At 38.3% G+C, this 24,249-nt stretch overlaps 1 protein-coding gene across 9 annotated transcripts in view; it reads left to right on the top strand.

The window, feature by feature from the left end:
• MECOM (MDS1 and EVI1 complex locus) overlaps nucleotides 1-24,249 on the top strand; it is a 568,489-nt gene that overhangs the window by 459,883 nt on the left and 84,357 nt on the right. Inside the window, exon 1 of one of the 9 annotated variants that reach the window (XM_007101581.4) lies at nucleotides 9,268-9,463. The exons of the other annotated variants lie outside the window; for them this stretch is intronic. The gene's annotated coding sequence lies outside the window, so the exon portion shown is untranslated. Of the gene's footprint in view, nucleotides 1-9,267; nucleotides 9,464-24,249 lie in introns of those variants that run through there. 9 annotated transcript variants of the gene reach the window in all.

Genomic DNA, 24,249 nt, shown 5'->3' with positions numbered 1-24,249 from the left:
GTACCTTTTTTCCTTATAAAATTGTAAGCCATTTCTTATGCTTCTGTAAAGCCAGTTAATTCTAAGAATAAAGAACAAACACAGCTAATACTTCAGGTTTTTGCTTTTAGCCGTATTCTACAATCTACAGTGGTCAGATTTGGATTCTACATGTGATGGCCACTCGCCCTGCAAGGAAAGGCACAGCTGGCCAGATCTACCTGGACAGCGGGCTCATTTTCACTCAGGATATGCAGATTCTTGTCTAATTACAATGGAACAGTGACAGTGCAGAGATATGAACAGGGATTAACTGAAACAGCAATATTTATTTTGCAAAGTTTATTTATGCAAGTGATTTCCCATGCATTGTCTGATTTGATGCTCACAAAAAATGTATGCAAACAGGGGAGCTGTAAGGATTCCTATTAAATAGATGTGGAAATTGAGGTTGAAAGAGCTTTCATAGCTTGCTAGAATAATAGCTGTAGGTGGCTGAGATGGGACATGGGTTCAGTTTTGGGCACTCTCACCATATCCTTCTCTTTTGTGTACTATGGTCTTTTGGGGTCGTGGCTAATTGCCTGTTTGCTCTCTTAAATGGCACAGTATTTGCACTCAGAATCTAAGTGTAATCATGTGAGTTTGTAATGGTAAAAGCCATTTGAGCAAGTTCAGTCTGATATTATATTAGCTGATGCTATATTTAATTCTGAGGTTGAATGATTGAAGCTGGGAGGAGACTATTCCTGGTACAGAGACGCCTAGGACTTCTGGTGCTTTCAGGAGTAACACCCAAACTGCATATCGTATCTTCATAGTGTCAGCATGAAATATACACACAAATGCAGCTTCCCAGAAGAGCAATTCCTGAGGCATGTTGTTCAGAAGAAAAAAATATATGCATACATGTCCATATTATTGTTGTTGTTATTTATTGAGATGTTTATAAAGAGGCATTTTTGAGGATTTGGTTTTTATATAGCAGAGAAGATACTTTTTGTTATTTATCAGAAACTTTTACTTGTTTCTCAGATTATGCTTACTCATCTTGAAATGTTCATTGATTTTAAAATCTACAGTCTCACCACAATGTGAGTAAACATACAATAAAATTCACGTTTGGTTTTACGTAAAAGTGTTGTAATCATTTACTAATACCATATCAGTATTTGGGGGGAAGTTTTGTTATCTTTGTTATGTATTTTCAGAGCACAAAGTGAAAAAATAAAAGGAGAAAAATTTAATAAACTGAAGCCATTGGATTAGATCAATTTCAAATATTAGTTATAAATAAGCACAAATGCTGTTTAGTTTTTGGTGCCTAAACAAATACCAATGAGTTTAGATTTGTAACATCTTTTTTTTTTTTTCTGTTTTGTGGTACGTGGGCCTCTCACTGTTGTGGCCTCTCCCATTGCGGAGCACAGGCTCCGGACGCGCAGGCTCAGCGGCCATGGCTCACGGGCCCAGCCGCTCCGCGGCATGTGGGATCTTCCCGGATCGGAGCACGAACCCGTGTCCCCTGCATCGGCAGGCGGACTCTCAACCACTGCGCCACCAGGGAAGCCCCTGTAACATCTTTTTGAAATCAGTGATTAACATTCCAAAAATTCAGGATAGGCCTTAGCTTTTCCACCCTGTAATCTTTACAAATTATGTTAAATATTTATTATCTAGTATTTTTCTTCAGATGTTTTTCTGTGAAAATATTGAAGTCTTGCTTTCGTTTGTTTTCCTTTATCACATATTTTTGTGTAATAATATGGAAGACCTCTTTTGTGTTTCTAAACATTTCTAGACTAATAATTCTTCCTTCTGTAAATGTTTTAGGATATGAAAACTTATTTATGTTAGCTTTAGAGGAAAAGTCCAAAGAGCAGAGAGGGTTGATCCAAAGACCGCAGCACAAAGAACTGACCTCCTCAGTCCTTAGTTTATTCGCTCTGCCCATTTGATGACATCATCAATACCAGGGATGTCCAGCAAATGCAGAGAAGAGAACCATTTATTCCCTTGCTATGAGCACTATATTTCTAAGAATACTCTTGGACTGTAGTAGCTTTTTGGGTAATCATATCACAGTCTGAGCTATAGAACTTGCAGTAAAAAAAATCCCTGTGTCTGTGTCATGTGAACTATGATTGTCAGGTCTTTCTCCATTCAGTATTTAGAAAATTATTTTTTTAGATGTAAGTGCAGGACATTCATGTCTGTTAAATTTTAAAAGTTAATTTAAACATATAGCTCTGACCTTATATCTAGGTTCTGTATTTCATGGTCTTTCTACTTTTACCCAGGCCTACTCCCTTTCTCAGGTTTCCGTCACTTGGATATCATCCCCTCCTCACTTCATCCAAGTCACTGATAAAATGACTGAATGGAATAGGGCAATTTCCAGCTTGCTGTTGAGCCATTGATTGTCCCTGTTTGCATGTCCTTGAGCTCCAATATCCAACAGACTCCAATGATAAAAATGAATAAACAAGATATCACTTTCATATCTTGAATGAATGCCTATGTCATTTTCCAAATTAGAGTAATTCAGGGTAGTAGTAATTCAGGGTGGATTTTGCAGCAGGTTTGGTGAAATGCACTGCTATTGGAAAATTGATATTCACACTATCTGTGATAGTATGAAAGCACTCCCAAATAGGGTAGACAATTTGGTTATTCAATGGACATCATTAATGTGGAGAGCTGGACCAGTTTGAGTTCTCTTGATTAATCCTACATGATCCAAAGTAAGTATGGCAAGATACCGGTTTGGCAGTTGACAATTTAAAAATGAAAAGGAATGTCAATGCATACTTTTTTGCATATTCTTTTACAACAGTGTCCACATTCTTTTATAACATTTTCAGCTGGGTTAATTACAGGATAATAGAACAGAGAAAATTGGTCATAATTTTCATCAGCTGGAAGGCACAGGAGTATAGGTAAAAAAAATTTTGATGAAAAATTATTTGAAATTTTGGAAAATACTAAGAAAATTTTCTCAGAGGAAAAATTATGTATTATAAATGAATATATAGAGAAATATATAAATGGGAATATATATAATATATTCCTTTAAAATATTGGTAGTTATATCTGAATAGTGTCATGTCTGATATATTCTGCATCACTACCTTGAATTAGTAAACATATTTTATAAGATTACAACCAAGAGGTATGGGCTCTGTCGTTCCAATTCAATATTTCTAGAAAAAAATCTTGAATCAAAAATAAACAAACATTAAAACATGGGTTCTCGGTGAAAAAAGTTGAGACTTCATTCCAGGCCTACAATGAATCCTTGGCTGTGATCTCAAAACTTATGCCCAGAGTTTTGCATTTTTAGGTTGACTGAGTGGCTGAACAGTCTAGTAGGTAAGGCATTTTACTCTAAGGCCAGACAGAACCAGCAAAGATGACAGCTATTTGATGCCACTGAAATGGCACTTACAGACTTATTCTATCCACCCTAGTCTTTAACCCCAACCCCCAATGCACATTCATTTTTTTCCCAATTTTTCTGAGCAATCCAATATATTTACAGTGTAAAAAATTCCACCAAATCAGGTTTTGACGATTTTACTCCTATTTTTCCTTTTTCTGTGATGTGACAAGGATATTTTTTTTCTCTCTCTTCTTCCACTCTCTTCCCCCTTTCACTGACTGTCTCCCCGCTTTCTCCCACCATCCCAAACAAAAGCACCCCAACATATTATTCATCATCTCACCTCCAGCCTCTAAGACAGAACACTGCCCTCCTCCATTTTATCCGGTCAGTCCTACTTTCCTTTAGCTTTTAACTTAAATCTGCCTTCATCTGGGAAATCTTACATATGCCCTCCTGGCCCTTTGCCTGCCACCCCACACCTGGTGCAGGCAGGCACTCTTCTTATCTGCTCCCTTCGACCTGACAGTGCCTCCTTATGTCTGTATTTGCCAGCTTACTGGGTGCTCCACGAAGCCTAGGCCTACGGCTACCTTGCTCACGGTCACATAGCCTGGCATGTAATAGGAGCTCAATAAATAACAAGGAATGAGAGAAAGCAAGGAAAGAGGGGAGAGAGGAACAAATGCCATTTTATAGAAAAGTATTTTAAGAACTCTCTCAAATGCAACTTCAGTTGGAGCACAGCTACCTACTAGGAATCTGTCGTAGAGGTGGAAGAGGAGTTAGCACTCCAGATGGGAACAGGCCCTCCTATTTAGAGGCTGAAACAGTGCACCAAATCACAGATTTATCTGTAAAATCATCCACTTTCACACATGCTGAAAGTCTGAGAGTAGATTTGGCTCCCTAGTAAGGTAGATTTATATTGATACACAACATAATTGGCCTCAGGCCCCTCTTTCCAACTACCAGGCTGGTCATTTGTACAGGCTTTGCCCCCATACCCCTTTATCACTGGCTCTTCTTTCTAAATTTGCGGAGGTACCATGGTTAAGAGAACTGGCACTTGTTTAGGAATCAAAAACCTCTGCTCAAATCTTGGCTCCCGCAAATATGAACATGTGACCTTGGACAAGCCACTTCTCTGAACTGTATTTTCCTCATCTGTATAATTGCTGGCCCACGTTCAGGTTTTTGAGATGACCAGACTCACTTGAAAACAGTTGCAAACTCTAAGCACTATCAAGGTCACAAATTGATACAAATTGACAACAGGGTCATGGACCCCATGTTGTCCATCAAGAGAGATACTGAGTTTCCTCTATCGTGAGAAATAGATCCTAGTTTAGGAGGCTTTACTTAATTCTGGAATTATAGGTGGTGGGGTATCTGTATAAAGAGATATTCATAAGCGCCCTCTCCTGTTTTGAGTACCTCTGGAAAAGGCCTCTTACTTTATCGTTTGCTACTCTAAAAATTTACCCAGATTTTTAAAATACCTTGCATCCTGAATGTTTAGATTTAGATTATATTTATATTATGGTTGAGCATCATTCTTTCCTTGCCTAGATATGTGAATGCTATTTTTGTGTGCGAGTAAGCTTAAAAATTGACTGTCTAAATATTTAACCAGAGTTATTTTAAAAGAATTTCATTATTTATCTTCTTTATGATTTATATTATCACATTCTGTGTCTGTCGTTATGGTTTCTCATAAGCAGCCCATCTGCTACGACAGCCAAATTGGAACATTCATATAAGATGAGTTCAGATATCATAAACATGACAAGAGATGGATTACATTTAGTCTTTCTCCATGTTTAACCAATTTAATTTGTTTCCTATGCAGAAGAGGCTCTAAATTTACTTAATATATGTTAGCACTTAGGAACATAGTTAGAAACAAGGCGAAGGTCTTAACCTATTCGTAAATAAATGAGAAGATTCCTGTCGGAGTGAAAGAGAGAGAGAGAATTTATGTCAAACAATCAGGAATTTAATACATAGTGGTCTTTTAGGATGTCTAGTTTGTGTACATACTCTTAAGGCGTGATTACGAATAACTTCACTTCCTATAAACAATGTGACTGGAGAAATTACTCACAGATACAACAAAAAGGGGAAGAAAGGTAAGACGTTTTAACTAAAGCCAATAAGTGAATTACTTTCCCTGAAAAGGTTAAAAATGGCAGATTTATTTTTCGTTGCCATAATATTTGTCTTTGTTGGGCCAGCTATCTGAGGTATTCTCCAGAAGATTCAGGGCTCATTGAGACATCACCACGTGACCCCAAGTTCAAAGTTACAGCACAGTCCCGAAGGATTTTTCCCTTCTGCAGTTTGGGGATTCAAGGAGCCCTAACTGAAGGCTAAGTCTGTTGGCTGAATGAAAGTATTGATAGCGCTGTAGGCAAAGCTTTCAGCGATTATACTGGATTTCCCTCTGTCCTTGGTAAATGCCAAATAGAGGACTTTTTAGTGCAAGCAAAAGAGTCATTCATTTGTCACTCTTTAGGTAAAGGACTTATGTCACATTATTAGTGAAAATGTGATTAACTGTTAAAGCAACATAGGCCTTAATGATATCTATAAAGCCATTTCTCTCAAAGTTATGGATTCATGGCTGTGCAGCACTAAATATATGTTGTTCTAGGATCATGCAAGTCATGAATACTAAAAATAAAAATAAACATATTTCTTTGATGATGATTTATTACCAAACAATTTGGAGCTAATACATTCACATTACAGGATGCAAATACAAATGTGACACAACTGAGTGGGCCTTTAAGATGAAGTGTCATTACTTTAGGAAATATGGGCAGTGCCTCAACTTCATCACAGCCTTTGCAACATAATGTTCTGAGAATCTGTGACTGATGTTTCAACTTGCAGCAGTTTGGTTCTTAAATTCCATGCTTAATAAGAAAATGGTTTCATTCAGCCTTGTTGATGACCTAAAAACCCACATGTGGGGATATTATGTGCCATTAAGAATTAGAATTTGAAGCTGGTAAATGGGACTGGGTGGCTCCTTTCGGCTAAGACTCTGAGTTCACAATGTTTGCACAAAGCAGAGCCATGCAGCGGCAGACTCGGCAACAATGGTACCATAAACCTCTATCCATAAGAGCAGGCACTCATATTCCCTCTACAGGTGTCAGAAATACTCCTGTACCGGCGTCAGCATCTTGGTTATACGTGGCGGTGATTTTTCCATATCAGGATAGAGCTGTCCAGTTACTCCCAAATTACTCAGCAAGGTAAAAAGCTATACAGAAGCTGAGCATGTGTATGTCCAGTTGACTTTTTCTTCTTTAAGTCTCCACCTCTTGTCTTTCGAGGTCCACAGTTTCCTATTTATCTCTTCATTTCTCTCATTCTTTCTTCTGTTTATTTTCTTCATTCCCTCTCCTTTTCTTTCTTTTATTTTTCTCTCCCCTTTCCTTTCTCCATTTCGTCCTGTTTCTTGCTTTCCACATCAGGGTGGGAAAGAAGCTGACTTTAAGTATATTGATAGTTAAATTCTTGGTACTGTCAAGAACTTGCTTAAAGGAAAGAGGTTTTCTGGTATCAAAAGAGAATCACGTTCCTTAAAACTGCATATGTGACTCTCTTCCAATTCCTATTTTGGTATTGCTACTTGTATTACTAGAATTTACATGGATCCGTTATTTTCTCAGCATTTTTCCAATGGGTACAATATGAATAAGAAGAGGGTTAAAACAAGATTTGTGCAAAGGCCTTTAAAAAAATAACTTAGCAAGTAGGAAGGAGGACAAAAGGAAGCAAATGATGGAGTGAAGTATACATTCTGTGAGCACTGCAGATGACTGTACAGGTTAGACTGCCCCAGTGTGCGTCTAATTTATGTAGCTGATAACCCAAGTTAACAGAGACCCTGGCACTATTATGGAGGTCATATTTTCTCAAGGATGTACAGTCTTAAACAACTTCCTCCTGTATTAGGTTCATACATGCTTTTCTTTAACATAAAGCAGGTATGTCTGTTCTCTTGTTCCATTTCATTTTCTTGGAAAACTAAATTTATTGCAGGCCAGCTGAATGGAAATTCTGCTTACTGTTTACGACTGGAGTTGCTCTCCCCCTCTCCTGTATTACCCAGGGAATTAGTTCAATATAGAGTCTTATTCCACACCCATTTCTTTATTTTTCCTCTCTCCATCCTTCTTTTCAGGGTTCTGTTTCCAAACCTATATTGCTGCAGAGCAGCTGGTAGCATTTAGCAACCACCTGCACAAGTAGTTCTGTTTCCAGTGGAAGAAAATTTAGCTTACATAAGGCAAAAAAACTGTAAGGTGTCGGCTTTTCCATTTTTATTTGTATTTGTGTACATTCTCTTACTCATTGATGAATGTTCTGCTAAGTGAAACTTAACTCCTTGGTAGAGAGGGAGAAACTGTACGGTGTAGCAGTCATTTGTTTCAGTGAGGTTTGGCTAAATTGAAACTCTGTCAGTAAGGCGAGAGGTTGATCATAGCCAGGAAGAGACTGAAAATCTGTAACTTCTTTGAAGGGTGAGAAGGCACCCACTTGAATTGGAAACCTCTACCGCAATTTTCCAGGCAGTAGTCCCTGTTGAACAGTATGACAAGCATCACGACGTGTGCTGGGTTCCCATGGACGGCATGTGCACTCAGACTTTCAGTAGCTCACAGTAAATAAATTACCTTCCTATTGCTTGGGAATAAGTTTAAATCTCTAAGTTTTTATTAAATTGTTTACATAACTATACACTGAATATTGATTGTAACTGCACTAGCCGTGACTAATGTATCAAGTAACGACTTTTCTTAAATCAAGGTAGCTATTCTGTAAGTGAAACTCCAACCTAAAAGCTGGCCATCTACAAATAATATCTGATGACTAACTTATGTAAAGCCAACGGCAGCTCATTAGTCATTTTTGCTGCTTACCCCTCTCATTTAATACTCTGTCGCCATCTTTTTTTCTAGGTAGAGGAACTGGATTGGAGGAAAGCTATGTCATTTGGTCAAGGTCACTTAGGTGTAAGTGGAAACTCATCCAGACTTCTAGCATAGTCATCTTTTAAGGAGAAAAGTTCAGTAGGTAATTGTTTTATTAAGGCTTAAAAGTTTTGGGGAGCCATGGACTATAGTTATGGAGTTATTTTATCCAGAAATATGAATCATGCATAAATGCTGGATTTCTTTTTGAATCTCATTGTAAGATGGAAAGGATCCTGGAAGAAATTTAATATGATATCATGGCTTTATAGATTAACAAACCAAAATGTAAGACCAAGGTAACCCTCTAGTTAACGACAGTGATGAAACTAGAAGCAAATTAAACTCACTCTTTCTTCTTCCTTCCTTCCTTTCTTCTTTCCTCTTTTCCTCTTCCTTTACTCGTTCCTCTCTCCCTTCATTCTTCTTTTCTCCTCTTTCCTCAAATATTTGAGCACATAATCTGAGCCAGTGACTACTCATCTAAGCTAGTTATTAGAGATAATCCATAACTAAGTCACACTCCTTCCCTGACCTCAGGAGGTCTGGTCCCTCTGGAGCAATACAGCCAACTGAGCTGGTACCATGCTGTCATAGCAAAGGTATAAGATATTAGGTATGGGCAATGGTTGGAAGGGACATGCAGCCAAGTCTAGGGGGAGTCAGAGAAGGTTTCCTAGAGGGAGTATATCTAAACCAACACTCGAAGGATGATTGACTTTGTTCCAATGAAGGGGAGTTAGATAGTAGTGGAAAAGAAAGTTCAGGTATCAGCCCAGGGGCAAGAGAGAGCATGGTGGAGTCCATGAACTAATAAAAGTTCAACGTGAGTGTTGGAGGGCAGAGAGAATAGTGAGGGAAGAGACTGAGTTGAATTCCCTTGAAAGATAAATTGAATTCAACAGGCATTAGATGCTTGTAAGATATCATTAGGAGCTATGAAGTTTACAAGATAATGCTCTTTAATTATAATAGAATAGAGTAGTGAGTGATAGAATGATAAGTCCCCAAACAAAGGACACAGATTATGAACTTCCCTTGGGGTTCAGAAGAGAAAGTGGTCATGGTGGACTATGGTAAGCAAAGAAGGTTTTAAGAAAGACTTTGAAAGGTAAGTAGCATATCTATAGATTTTTATCTTCTTGCATTCCTTTTCTCCAGGAACAAATAGTCTTTACTATTCTGTCTTCATTTCCATTCTGTCTTCATCTTATGGCAACCCTTATTTTGCCTGTAATACTTGAAAAGGTCAGTAATGATCCCAACAGCCAAATCCACGGTGTTTGTCAGTCCTTGGTCCACTATAATGTTCTTTCTCAGGACAATTCTCTTTCTTGGAACCTATTCCACCTCTGGCTTCTGAACCACCACTTACTTCAGGGTTCCCTTCTAATTCTGTCTCCTTCTCTGAGTTCTCCTTATCTTCTCCTTCACAGACTGCAAATCGTCCCCGGGGTCCAGACCTCAGCCCTCCTTTCTTCCTGTAGTCTTTAATTTCCCTGGATGATATTCACCTAAAGATGCCATCTATTTATCCATCAAGGACTCCTAAACTTTTATCTTAGGCTCCACACCTACAATTTCAACCTCTTGCTGAAGATCTCTACCTGAGTGTCTTGCTCCACTTCTGATGAAGTGAAATCCATCCTCCCTCCCCTTATTCCCATTGCAGTTAGTGGTTTCATCATCTATCTTGTTTTTTAAGCTGGAACTTGGAAGTCTGCCTGGGCTTCTTGCATTTCATTTTCTCTTCACCCGTGTTCAGTGATTTGCTAAATTTAGTATTCTACACCCCAGAGATAGTTCTTGATTCTGCCTGATCCCTCAAACCACACTGAATTCTGAGCTTTACCACCTATTGCTAAGACTGGTCTCCCTTCCATTCAAGACCATCCTTTCTAAACCTCAAACATCAAAACCAAGTTAGTCTTTTATTTGCTTAAGGGACTACTATAAGATTTTGCTTGGGAACAAAAAGTGTTCTGTGGCTAAAAACTTTCAAAAATTAGGAGGCCAAACTCTGTAGCCTGATAGACACAGTCATTGGTGATTTCGTTCCAAACGCTCTCGCCTTGCTCTGGCCCCCACCCTAATCTTCATTTACTCTGAGTTCTCCTGACAGCCCTGTGCTCCATCACCACTGCATGTCTTTGTTTATGCTGATTTTCCCCCTTGGGAGTCTCCCGTGTTTGCTCTCCATTTTCTCCACCATCTCTATGTGGCAAATTCCTGATGATTCAACTCAAATCTTGCTCTCACAGCTCTCCCTGAGAGAGGAACCTGCAGAAAGGCATTCTTCATAAATCTCTTCTACAAGCCCTAACACATCAGCTGCCTCCCCCTCCAGACTGCTTTCCCCGCGGCAGAGAGCGAGCCTTACTTCTATTTGTACCCCAGCTGATAGCCCAGCATCTGTGACCCAGGAAGTGCTACTCACTTCATGTGACCTCTGGCTGCTCCTCCTCCTGCTGCGGTTGCCTCAATGGCAAAGCCAGAGGAGGACATTTTTGGGCAAAAGAGTGAAATATCAAGAATGGTATTTTAGGTGTTTAAGATGATTGATCTTAAAAACAAGTGCAGAACGGGTAAAAAGGGGGAAAGTCTGGAGTCAGAGAGATGGGGTCTCAAAGAGATTCTCAGAATAATACGGTATGAGTTAGATTAAAATCTACTACAGATTCATTGCTGAACTGATGGGATGAGAGAACAAATCTCAGAGGATAAAGGTGGAAGACCACAGTATATCATTTTCTTTGGCAATCCCAACTACGGCAATGAGTGCTTCTGTCCATTTCCTCGCACCGTGTATTCACTCCATAGATAAACTATTTGGTTCTACTAGCCCTCTCCATCCCCATGACATCTCTGGAGTGGCAGGAGCAAACAGCAACAATGTGCCTTTGTTACTACGTGTCAAACACTGTGCCGTACACATCACCCACGTTACCTCATGAGAGATAGTGAGATAAGTACTATTGTTACCTTCACTTTATTTTTTTCTATTTTTAAAAAAAATTATTTATTTATTTTTATTGAAGTATAGTTGATTTGGAATGTGTTAGTTTCAGGTGTGCAGCAAAGTGATTCAGTTATACATACATTTTTTTTTTCAGATTCTTTTCCCTTACAGGTTCTTATATTGAGTATAGTTCCCTGTGCTATACAGTAGGTATTTGATGATTATCTATTTTATATATAGTAGTGTGTATATGTTAATCCCAAACTCCTAATTTATCCCTCCCCTCTGTTTTCCCCTTGGTAACCATAAGTTTGTTTTCTACGTCTGTGGGTCTGTTTCTGTTTTGTATATAAGTTCATTTGTATCATTTTTTAGATTTCACATATAAGCAATATCATATGATACTTGCCTTTCTCTGTCTGGCTTACTTCACTTAGTATGATAATCTCTAGGTCCATCCATGTTGCTGCAAATGGCATTATTTCATTCTTTTTTATGGCTGAGTAGTATTCCATTTTATATGTATACCACATCTTCTTTATCCATTCATCTGTCAATGGACACTTAGGTTACTTCTATGTCTTGGCTGTTGTAAATAGTGCTGCAGTAAACATTGGGGTGCATGTATCTTTTCAAATTATGGTTTTCTCTGGTTATATGCCCAGGAATGGGATTGCAGGATCACATGGTAGCTCTATTTTTAGTTTTGTAAGGAACCTCCATACTGTTCTCCATAGTGCTTGTACCAATTTACATTCCCACCAACAGTGTAGGAGGGTTCCTTTTTCTCTCCCGCTCTCCCCAGCATTTATTATTTTTAGACTTTTTGATGATGGCCATTCTGTTACCTTCACTTTAGAAATGAGGGGATTGAGGCTCAGAGACATTAATTAGCTCAAACAAAGCCTCTTAGCTGGGAAGTTGTGGACCCAGGGTAAGAACTCAAGTGTGTCTGACTCCAGATCTGACCCCTATTCCACTCACTGCTCAATCTCAACAAGTTCTGTTTAGCCAAATATATTTTGGATCAAATATCAGAATACTCACAGGTGTTTGGGTAATATTTCCTTTATAAATGCAAATCAGGGAAGTTAGTGTTCCAGAGAAACGAGTTTTCTAGGTATCTGAAGCTCACATCCTTGAGCTCCGTGGCTTCTATAATGTTACCACAGAGGATGAAAACTTTTCTAAAATCATTAGTCCAGGAAACCAGAGAGCCAATCTTGTTGGATTCTTTTCCTAAATCAAAGTAAATTGGCACTAAATGACTCTTTTTTAAGAAAAGTGTATAAGCTTTGGCACGTGGGCTTAACCTCTGTGCTGCCCAAATTAAGGGCAATTTTCCTACACTTTCCAACATAGCTGATGTTGTTTGATAGCATCCTGGCAGATGTAGACTCACAGCTTGCTTCACTGCTTGAAACAAGTTGAATCTCTTAAACTTTTCAAAGTGTGGTCCATGGACCCCATGCATCAAAACTAAGGATACTGTTTTAAAATGCAGATTTCTGGACTCAAACTCAGGTTTACTGATTTAAAACCTTTGGGGGTGAGGCCCAAGAATCTGCTTATTTTTATGAAATAACAGTCACAGTGAACAGGAGTGTTGATGGTCCTTAGAATCAAGTGAGACTAAAAGTGCTAAGCATGGTTGTTAAAGTACGCAGGCATTTAACAATAGCTGTTAGCCTTGGCAGCTCTATTTTATATTATGCTCTGCCAAATGCCTTTCAGCTAGTGACCTTCTGTGGTAATTAATCGCAAGCATATCAGCTCTGTAAATGTTTAGACTCAGTTCAAGCAGCTCTAGCACCTGCCTAAGTGATTCCTCTTCCTACCCTTCTTTATTTTGCTGTTTAGTTTTGATCTTCATTTCTCATCTCCAAATATATATAAGTCATTTTCTAAGAGGCTCCTCTGAGCAGGAGCTCTACATTGATCTCATTTAATTCTTATAAGATCCTGCTGAGGAGACATTATCAGTCCCATTGCACAGATGGGAAAGCTGAGACTTTGCTCAAGGTCACATAAACAGGGAGTTGGGACTAAAGTTTAAACCCAGATCACCTGACTCCAAAATCATGTGACTCCATAAACCTTTCCCCAGTATTCCGGGTTGCTTCATCTCAGTTGGCTTCTTTCCTGATAGGTGCAGAGGTAGCTTCAGTCAAAGTATCCTGTCCAGGACCTCTGGGTGCCTCTGTCATCAGGACTGTTTCTGTGACACATATGTCTGTGGTACTTTTCAGATCCTTGCCTTACAAAGTTATATCCTAGGGAAGAGCAAGTAAATGGTATCATTTAAGCTTGGAGGCATAATTAAAATCTGGAATTATTTTTAGTAGAAGTTTTGTTTGTATATTTCTTTTTCCCAGTTTCACTAACCTAACGTGTGTGTAGTTAAGAGATGACCTTTTACCCTGACACCACTGCTGAGCTTTTAGTCAACACTGACTAATGGGATCTTCTGCAAAGATAGAAAGGCTCTATATCTGCATCATTCAGTACTTTTGGCACTGGCCACCTGTAGCTATTGAACTATATGGCTAGAGTGACTGAGGAACTGGGTTTAAAATTTAATTAATTTATGTTTAAATTTATTTATTTATTTTTTGCGGTAGGCGGGCCTCTCACTGTTGTGGCCTCTCCCGTTGAGGAGCACAGGCTCCGGACGCGCAGGCTCAGTGGCCGTGGCTCACGGGCCCAGGCGCTCCGCGGCATGTGGGATCCTCCCGGACCGGGGCACGAACCCACGTCCCCTGCATCGGCAGGCGGACTCTCAACCACTGCGCCACCAGGGAAGCCCATGTTTAAATTTAGATAGCCACATGTGGCTAGCAGCCACCGTATTGGATAGCATAGGCCTAGTTAAGTCTACAGGAAGACGATGATGTCCAGTTGCTATGGATTCAGATCTAAAGCGAAGCCGGCTCATCAACTTGTGTGACTTTGTGCAAGTTATTTGATATCTCTGTTTTTCATTACTTTGAATATAAAATAACAATAATCATAGTATGTGCCTCACAGGTTAGTTGTGAGGATTACATGAGCAGTTTTATGTAAAGATAAGCACAATGCCCAGCACATAGTAAAGGCTCATCAATCTTAGCAGCTGTTATTTTACTATTACTATTATTAACTTCCTAAATAATTTGAAGTTTCTTGCCTTTTTTGTGATGTGAAATCTACTTAGAAGTGCTGACAACATGGGAGCTGCTTCATAAATATGCATTGAATCACATTTTTGAAATCTCTCAGATTTAGGACTTTTGATGCAGAGAATCTCAGAAAATGCCTTCCCTTCTTCAGATATGCAGTTAAAATGTGCAAGTCTGTTTGTTGGTCAAGGTGGATGAGAAGAAAAAGAAGTGAAGAGACTCTAATTCTTACTAAGAAAAAATAAAATTCGCTCATCTCTTGTCCCATGCGACTGAAATACCCATGATCTTAAAAAGTTCAGGTTTGGCATGTGTGAGAATGTGATCAAGGGAAAGTCTATTTTAATAGACACGTGATAAGTAGCAGGAAATCATTTCTCATCAGGCATATTATAGATTGATCTTCGTGATTTTTATTAGCCAGTCAGTATACAAGGACCTTGTGCATCAAAATAACCGTACACACCTAAAGACACTTGTGCACCACATATAGTGTGTGTGTATATATCTGTTTGTGTGTCTGTGTACAAATATTAATATTGACATTAAAATTAGACAGTAAAACCTTTCGATTTAGTGCCAACTAAGTCTGGCCACAATAAATTGAACCTTAGCACTACCTTGGCATGCCTTCACTCTATAAGACCTTGTAAATGGCGATACAAATATTTTCTAAATGGAAATTCTATTAGACCTGAGGTTTAGAGTACTGCTGATAGGAAAGAGAGGTAAATAATTGCCTTTTTATTTTGTGACCATATTATAAATGCCAGACAATGGAAAAAGTAGTAAAATTAAAAAGGAATTCCTAAAGTAAAACAACACACTGGCTCATAAAGTGTCTTTCTTCTTCATCTGCGATCGACATTGACTACATTCCCAACAACTCAGTTTCATAGGGAACCACTCAGGCTGCTGAGCTTAGGCTGGGCTGCAGGCCTAGGACAGAGATGGCACTGGCGGGGGGCGGGGAGGTGCTCAGGAGTCACTGTGCCGCCAGTGAGAGCTCATGCCTGCTTGGCTGACAGCTTCAAAAGAGAGACCAACCACAGGACTGAAGGAAATAGAATATGTCCTTTTAACAAGTTGAATTTGAAGAACTTTTTCAGGAAACGGGAACTGAGCTCCTTCTGAAGGGTTTTGCTGATCACACTTGCCAGCCTACACCTTTAATAGCTGGTAAAAGGTGCCCAGCATAGATATTTTTCAGTTTCCTATGAAGCAATTCTGTCCTTTTAAAACCTTTCAGTGGCATGCTATAGAGATGGCCCTATTGGTACAGCCTGGTTTAACTGTTGACTTTGTGTCGATTTTATTATTCAAGTAGGCCCCGCCTATTGTTTCAGAGGTCAACGAGCTTTTTCATTGCATTTCATCTGAACTGTAGCCTCTGGTCAACCACACTCTTTCTTCTTAGGCAAACATTCTGCAGCAGCTGGGTTGGAAACTATCATTCCACACATCACAGCAAATCTCAGACAACTTGAGTTTAATTATTCCCTGTTGACTGGCTTTGCCATTACTAAAATCTCTTTTAACACACTGACATTGAGAGTGGAAGTGTAGGGTTTCTGAGCTCTCAGCACAATAGCTTTTGCATTAATATCTCATGGTTTGTTTCATATAGGAAAGGCCTGTTTACAGTGTCTAAAATTTGTTTAAACATAAATGGCAAAGAAAGGCAGGGCTGACACAAAATAGCTATCTATAGTGAAGAGAGAGGCTGTGAATTGGCTTAGATACTTTTTAAAACGTACATTCCTTTTATAAAAATTTTTTTTGGCCTTTCAAGTGCATGTCAAAGAGATTTTAATCACCCTTTTGTTTTTGTTCATTTTTAAGAAACATTTACTTTTTATTACTCTGCTAAATAAATAATGTAGGTACAGTCTATCCCAAACTGAACTTTTCATGGTTTAACACACTGTAATTTCGTGATAAATAGTGCCTAATCTGAATGTCCCATGAAAGCTTTGTGCAGTGAGAGGTGTTCAGTGTTACTAAAGGTTAGCAACCTCACAAAAGGGACAGTTTAGTGATTGTTTCTAAGGAGCTTTATGGTCTCAAGAGTTATAAGAAAAACAATAGAACTTTGGCATTGGATAGCTAGCATAACATATCCTAGGATTTATTACTACCTAGAAGTTAAGTAATACAGAGAGAAAGAACTGAACAATTTATGTTTTAAAAATTCATTTTGAAATATTAAACATGGGAGAACCTAGCACGTGGGCACTATTGTTCTAAAGATAGTGTGTGTTTAGTGAACTTGATCGTAGCTGCCAAACACTCCCTGATTCCACTAAATACATGGCCAGAACCTTCTGCTTCTTTCCTGGCCATACACTATTTTCCCCACCCGAGGTCCACGCTTCTAGCTTCTGCGTGTAGAAGCCACTGAAATGTGGTAGGATTGATTCTGAGGAACCAAGGTCCTTCTTGATGGTGACATCTTAACTCTGCTCTATTTGTGGGTTAGGGCACATCATCAATTTCACAAATAATATTAAATCTGATTATGTCTCTCTTCTGTCAAAACCCTCCTCTACTGCATTCATAATAAAGTTCAAAATTCATATCATCACTTATGAGACCCTCCATCATTTGGCTCCATCATTTGACTCTCCATCAAACTCCTCAGCCTACCACCTCTCTCCAGTCTTCAGCCACTGTTCCTCTCTCAGTTCCTTTAATGGCCCACAGTCTCTTAAACATTTTGCACATATATTCGTTCATTCGTCCATTCATTCATTTCTTCAATGTCTGTTGAGCACTGACTGTGCCAGGCACCATGCTGATTTTTAAGGGCCATGTCAAAGGGTAAATAGACATGGTGTGTACCCTCTTGAAGTTTACAAACTGGTCAGGAAGCCAAAAGCAGAATAAATAACTACAAAACCTGTCCTCTCAGACAGTTTTTCTTTTGCACATGGCTATCTCATCCTTATATTTCATGTCTCATTTAAACATCCTTTCCTAGGGAAGGCTTCCCTGATCCTTCCTCTAGGTTAGAGCCTACTGATATATGCGAAAGAAATAAAACAGAATCAAATTAATAGAAACTAGATTTGCAGGCTTTATAAAAGCCCAATTTGACTCTGTGGTTCTGGGCTCCCCTTTAGTCTTCACTGGTCATCTTTATTCACTTGGTGGTGTTTAGCTCCTGTGGTGTAACGGTGTGCCTAGATGTTTGGGTGAGGGGCTGGCATACAAGATAGAGAGGAATGTCTGAAAAAGCTAGAGGGAATCATTTGTTGAGTACCTATCCATCACAAATATTTTACTCCTATTAAAGTAGAACTGACCCTTAAACAACATGGGTTTGAACTGCATGGGTCTACTTATATGTGGATTTTTTTCAATAAATATGTACTTTAGTATTACATGATCGAGATCCGCAGATGGGTGAATTGCAGATGTGCCACAGCAGGTAGGGAGGGCTGACTACGAAGTTATATGCGGATTTTTGACTGGGCAGAGGGTGGGTCCCCCTAACACCCCCATGTTGTTCAAGGGTCAACTATATTTGATCCTTATGCAAACATTGTGAAATGAGTATAGAAAAAGGGAAAAACATAGAACTACAGCCTCAAACTCTAGAGACAGACCATTTAAATGTGCCACTGGGACCTCTCTGTTTCCTCAACTATAAACTGGAAAAAATAATATCTGTTTCTTAGGATCGTTGGGAGAATTTTAATTATATAAGATAATATTAACAAAGCCATCAGAATACGCCTGGCCCATTTTAAGTTCTGGCTCTTATTGTTATTCCCTTGTTATAGATGAGGAGAAAGGGTTGGAAGGGTTGGGTAACTTTTTAGATCATAAAGCTAGAAATAGAAGGCAACAAAGGCAGGGTTGAGACACAAGTCTGCCCAGTTTCAGACTCTAGTATTTACTCTCTACACCAGAGCAGATAAATATCCACCCAGTGAATGAAGTTCACAGAAAGGCAATCAGTAGTTACCAGAAGAGAAAGACTCTGCTTTTAAAAGCCTGAGTTTTAAGAAGTTGTCTTCATGTCGGGTTTCTGTGAATAACATTGTGCTTGATTTCCTAAGTAATGGGCAGCAGTGGTCATGTGAGTAATATGCCAGATGGTTGCTTAAATCCCTGGGAAGCAGCATATTCTTCTGTTTAATTTAAAAATACTATGTGTCAGGTTGAGAAGGGAAGATAAGAAAGGAATGACCTTGTCTTGTGCTGATAAATTGCTTTCTCCAAATATACCTTCAGGTGGACAGCACTCTACAGAATCTCAGATCTGGTGCCTTTCCTTAGACGGTACCAGGAGTCATGGTTTAAAAAAAAAAATCTCTGCATTAACCTGATATGGACAAAATGTCTTGTAAAAATTGTCCGTAATTGATGTGACTGATAATTTAGGTGTAAAATTATTGAGTGTAGATTTTTCTTTATGTTTTTACACAAGATTTTTTTTGCATATGTCCTTTACAGTTATTATTTTTTCTACCTATCCTTTGTAGCAGTCCAGAGTATTAAAAAGAAAACCTCTATAATTTTGATGCCATGCATCCATTCCTGTCCCTTACATTAGTAATGTATAACAGTGCTGGAAGAAAATGATTACTGGTAGGACCATTACTAATTTGTTCAAAATTTAGTCCCATTTTAATTGAACAACTAATATGAGCCAAGGACAAAGGTATCAGACATTTTCTCTGGTCTTGGAAATCTTAGAGTTTACTGGTAAATATACATAAATAGATATTAAGAAAATAGATTTATGGCTGTGAGGGTGTGGAAACACAGCAAAATGCCCACCGTTGGGATTTTGGGAATTTGTTGCACATTTCTGGAGATGAAGTCTTTAAAATGATGAACATGAGTTAGGCAGGTAAATAGAGGGTAGAAAGGGTATGCTGAGAAAGTGGCACCTGCCCAAGCAAAGGCTCAGAACCCGAATGTGAGGACTTAAAGACTGGTTTGTACTTATAGACTGCAAAGCATGAGGTAGGGAGTAAGAGGACATGAGTTTGACGCAATTGGCGGGGGCCACATGGAGTATTCGGTGTGTCACGTTAAGTTCCTTGGTCTTCAGACAGTCATTTATGACAGTCACTGAAGGATTTTAACCATTGAATTAACATGGTTTGATTTGAACACAAGCTAAATCACTGGCTGCATTTGGCAGAATGGGTCTACCATAAGCAAGCCTGGATGAGAGGAGTTGAGTGTGATAATTAAATAGAGAGAGAAGACAAGCAATACTGAGAAGCACCTGATATGAGAAATATTTAAGAAATACAATTGATGAGGCTTGGGGACTGGCTGGATTGGGGACGTGAGAGAAGTCTAAGATAGTGCAGGCCAGAGAAAGAATGTGAACGCAGAATGTTTTCACAGTTGGCCACGCTGAATTTAAGATGCCTCCAGGACAACTGGATATACCAGTCTGGAGTTCTGAGTGGAGCTTGTGGTTAGAGCCGTCAGGGAGTTACCAGCCTAGGGAAGGAGGGAGGATTAAAGCTTTGAGAACAGTTGGAAGAGTACCTAGGGGGCATGTTAAAGGGATAATGGGCTGAAGACAAAACCCTGGGAGAAACCCAGATTTACTCAGCAGGGGGAGAAAACGACCCCGGTGGAGGATCCTGAAAAAATATCCAGAGTAGAAGGTGAGCCCAGAGAGAGTGAGTCATGAATGCCAAAGAAGTAGACCATTTCAAGGAGGAAGCGGCTATTAGTGTCAAATGTTTTCACTCACTCTCACCTATATTTTATGTTTGTTCCTATGCTAAATTTTTTATTGCATTTGCTAATGATGAAAATAGGTATGGTACAAATAGGGCCAAAATGTAAAACTACGTCCTCTCCTTAGGATAAGCCAGGGAAAGACAACATTTTCATGTAAATAAAACAATTATAGTAACAATCCTTTAATTGCTAATTATATAGAGTTTATAAAGTGCCCTGATATCCAATGTCATTTTATTTTCACATGAGTCCAATAAGACAAGCATTGAGACCTCAGATTTCTCCCTTTTTTCCAATAATAGAAACTGATGCACTGTGAGATTAAGGGATTTGTCACAGCTAGCTGCACGTGAGTTGTAGAGCTTGGACAATACAGTGTAATGTCCTCAGCCTCCTGACCCACTAGGCCTTCATGAAAGCATGGTAGGAATCCAAACATGACAAAGAATAGTCTATATTCCTGTAGCCCATGGACACAAAATATTCATATCCATTCTTCAGGTTTATTACTTTCCTCCTAATCATGAGCATTCAAAATCTTCAATTTCATAAAATTGCAATCATTAAAATATCAATTACCTTTCTTACATAATCTCTTTTCTGTTCCATTTTCCATATCCTTCGAAAAAAATTTGCAGTCACAATTTGTTTCTTTTGAGATTAAGTTTATTTGGGGAATAACATCTAGACACTTAGGCCTTTAATTATATTATCTACAAGGTTATCTGCAGAAAACAGATAGTGAATAAAGTAAAAACCTATAATACGGTGGAAAGAAAGAAAAGAAACTGACATTTGTCAGCATTTTGTAGAATATTGGGAAACATTATACTGAATAAAATAGAGAGTAGTCTGTATAAGACAACTCAAAAAATTAAATCCATGTCTTTGGAGGTGGCATGATTACATTACTTGGTACAAGGTATCTGTCATCCTAGTTCTTAAACATGAGTAGCATTTCTGAGTCAGGTAAAATCATGGACAGACATTAAAAAAAAATTTTTTTTTGCATATCTTCCTCTTAGTAAAAATTTATAACATCCTGGACAAAAGCAGAGTTCCTCTGGTTTCTCATTCCTCAATTCTTTCTTTGTCAGTGTTGCCTGTTAGATTTCATATGAGTTTTCTGTCTTACACTGCACTCTGGATGGAGCCCATTGAATGTTGGTTTAATTTCCTATTGCTCACTCTGAAGTGACCTGGTGTTCCTTTAGCATTAATGTTTTTTCTCTTGGGAACTTTCTATTTTGCTGGAATCAGTTTTCTGGCTTCCCTTGAGAAAACTAAGGCCAATAGTTCTTCCTTGCCCCACCCCTTCATCTATATCTTAATAGTTTTCTCTAGTACTTCTTCCAGGCAAGTTTCCCTGTTTCTCTTAATGGACTTTTCCATCTTACAACAGTTGAGGAATAACTTCTTATCCCTGTTATTATGTATTTTCATCATTTTCTTCCTCTGCCTCAGAGTAACGTGGTGTGCTTGACAAATGAGTATCGAACTATTTATTCTAACAATCACTTATTTCATTTAGAATTATTTTTATTTTCTTTTGAATCAATTTCTAAATACATTTTTAAGATTATTTTTACATTTCTCTTTCAAAAGGACTAAAATGGCCATGCTATAAATGTTAAAGAGCTTAATAACTGTGTTCTAACATAGTATTTCAAATTTGTATTCCCTCAGACATGTATTGGGTACCTACTATGTACAAACCACAGAACTAGGCATTAAAAGAGATACAAGAATTACAAGAGCCATGTGTCCAAGAAGAATAAAGTCTAACTGGGAATTCAGGATGAATGAAAATCTAACAATCTACCTTGAATTATTATTGATTATTAATAGATTTCTTCATGAAAACCAAAGTAATTTATTCTTATAACATAGAAAAATAAAGTAACATTTTACTTGCAATATTTTCTTCCTCCAGGTCTTCACTGTTGCTTCTCCTTTGCTAGATAAATAAATAAATAAAGGATTTTCTGGTAGAAAATTGGCATCTTTAAAATTAAATTATGCATGTCTATACTTAGAGAAGAGATACATTCTTAAAATAATGCAAGGAATTTGTAAACATACAGTGATATAAAAATAAAAAGAAATTCTAGGAGCACATTTTGAAAATTTCCTGTTAATTTAACAATATGGAAAGCAGAATATCCAGTTTGGCGTTTTACTGTATGCATATGGAAGACTGTTCTATAATTTACAAATGAGAAACATTGCCCACTGGATTTAGAATTTGTAGTCTCAGAATGGAAAATCAAAAAATCTGCAGTGTTGGCCATTTCTTGGTGGAAAAGAACATTACGGGTAGAATCTCAAAAGCTCCAGTAAGTTTATTTAAAATAGGTGAATATAATTTGATTTTCCTATTAAACTGCCGAGTTCAACAGTGCCCCCTTCTTCAATAAGAGGAGAGGGAAAAGACTCCCCAGCTGCTACTTTTATTTGAGGGGACACTGAGTTCTCCCAATCCTAGGTAAAGTCTTGGGGTAATTCCCTTTGGAGCTTTGTGCAATGTTTCCAGAATTAGAGAGGCTGGCTTATAATGCAGAGTAGAGAAATCACCACAGCATTAGCCACTTGGTGCAGAATGGAAAAAAAAAAAAAAATTGGCCAAGTTCACTTTTTTTTTTTTTTTTTTTTTTTTTTGCGTTATGCGGGCCTCTCACTGCCGTGGCCTCTCCCGTTGCGGAGCACAGGCTCCAGACGCGCAGGCTCCACGGCATGTGGGATCTTCCCGGACCGGGGCACGAACCCGCGCCCCCCGCATCGGCAGGCGGGCCCCCAACCACTGCGCCACCAGGGAAGCCCCCCAAGTTCACATTTTTGGTACTCACAAAAGTGTGTATACCTTTGAATTGTGCCTTCATTTGGCTTTGAATAATTAAGTGCCATGGGAAACAATATAATCTGAGGGTTACTTCTGAGAGAACAGGGAGGCTTGGTGTGGACTTTTAAGGTCTGAGTTGGAACAGACAATCTTAATGATTAATTTTAATGATATCGCTAAATCAACAGACGTTAAAATAGAGTGATTTGATCAAAAGAGGGTTTGCAGCATTAGGAATGTATATGAAATAGCTTTTGTGACAGTCTAGGGATTTGATTTCCAGTACGAACTACATAAATGGCTAAATATAATTTTCCTAAAATATTACTTCATTGGGCCAGTAGTAAGATATCATCTTGGCTTTTGTATTTTGGCTGGCTGACATTTTCTTCTTTCCCATGAAAAAAAAAAAAAGTAGAACTGCCCTCATAGAGAATTGAACAGAACAGCGTATCATGCTGCCCCTCTCTGTTTATTAAGATAAACTTCTGATAAGATGGTTAAGCAGGAAGTTGGAATAGTTCAGGGAAGCCAAAGGCTACTTCTTGCTCTCGCTATCTGGGACATATTATTTTACAGTTTGGACTTCTATGTTGAAGGTTTCTTTTTCTTTTTTTTTTTTAAAGTACAAGATGTACTGAGGTTTGAATGATACTTTAGGTTTCTTTTCAGTGCGTATTGAATAAGTGTGAAAAATGTCAATATTTTTATTTGTATTAACACTCTAAGGTCAGAGCAAACATTTAGTAATGTGAGAAAAAATATGCCACTTGGGTTCTGGAATGTTTTCAAAGGACATAGCAGAACACAGTTGGAAGTATAATTACCATCATTTCCATTGATAAATAATTTTTATAACATATTGATTATTTCTGTCCAAATTAATGAGATTAATTAACTTATTTTTGATAACTCCAGACGTTGGGTTTCTTATCGTAGTTTCTTCTACTTAGTATTTCTGAATTAGGGAAAGATTTCACTTATGACCCAGATAAGATATTAAGTATTATATTTCTGCTAGAGATCATGTGTAATTTTTTTCCTACATTAAATAGTAAAACAGAAAACAAATTCCCCTTGATAGTTATTGTTCTCAGCTAAAGCACATTGTTAAATTTAATTTAGTCTATGCTTATGGAGGGAACTTATGCTAGATAAAGGGGAAATATTACCTATAACCTTTTAAAGAGTAGAAACCAAAACCTGAGCATGCATAATTTTCT

This window comes from Physeter macrocephalus, chromosome 1 (genome assembly GCF_002837175.3).
Source record: "Physeter macrocephalus isolate SW-GA chromosome 1, ASM283717v5, whole genome shotgun sequence".
NCBI lineage: Eukaryota > Metazoa > Chordata > Mammalia > Artiodactyla > Physeteridae > Physeter > Physeter macrocephalus.
The sequence above is the reverse complement of the archived record's forward strand: the minus strand, read 5'-3'. Positions and strand labels throughout refer to the sequence as shown.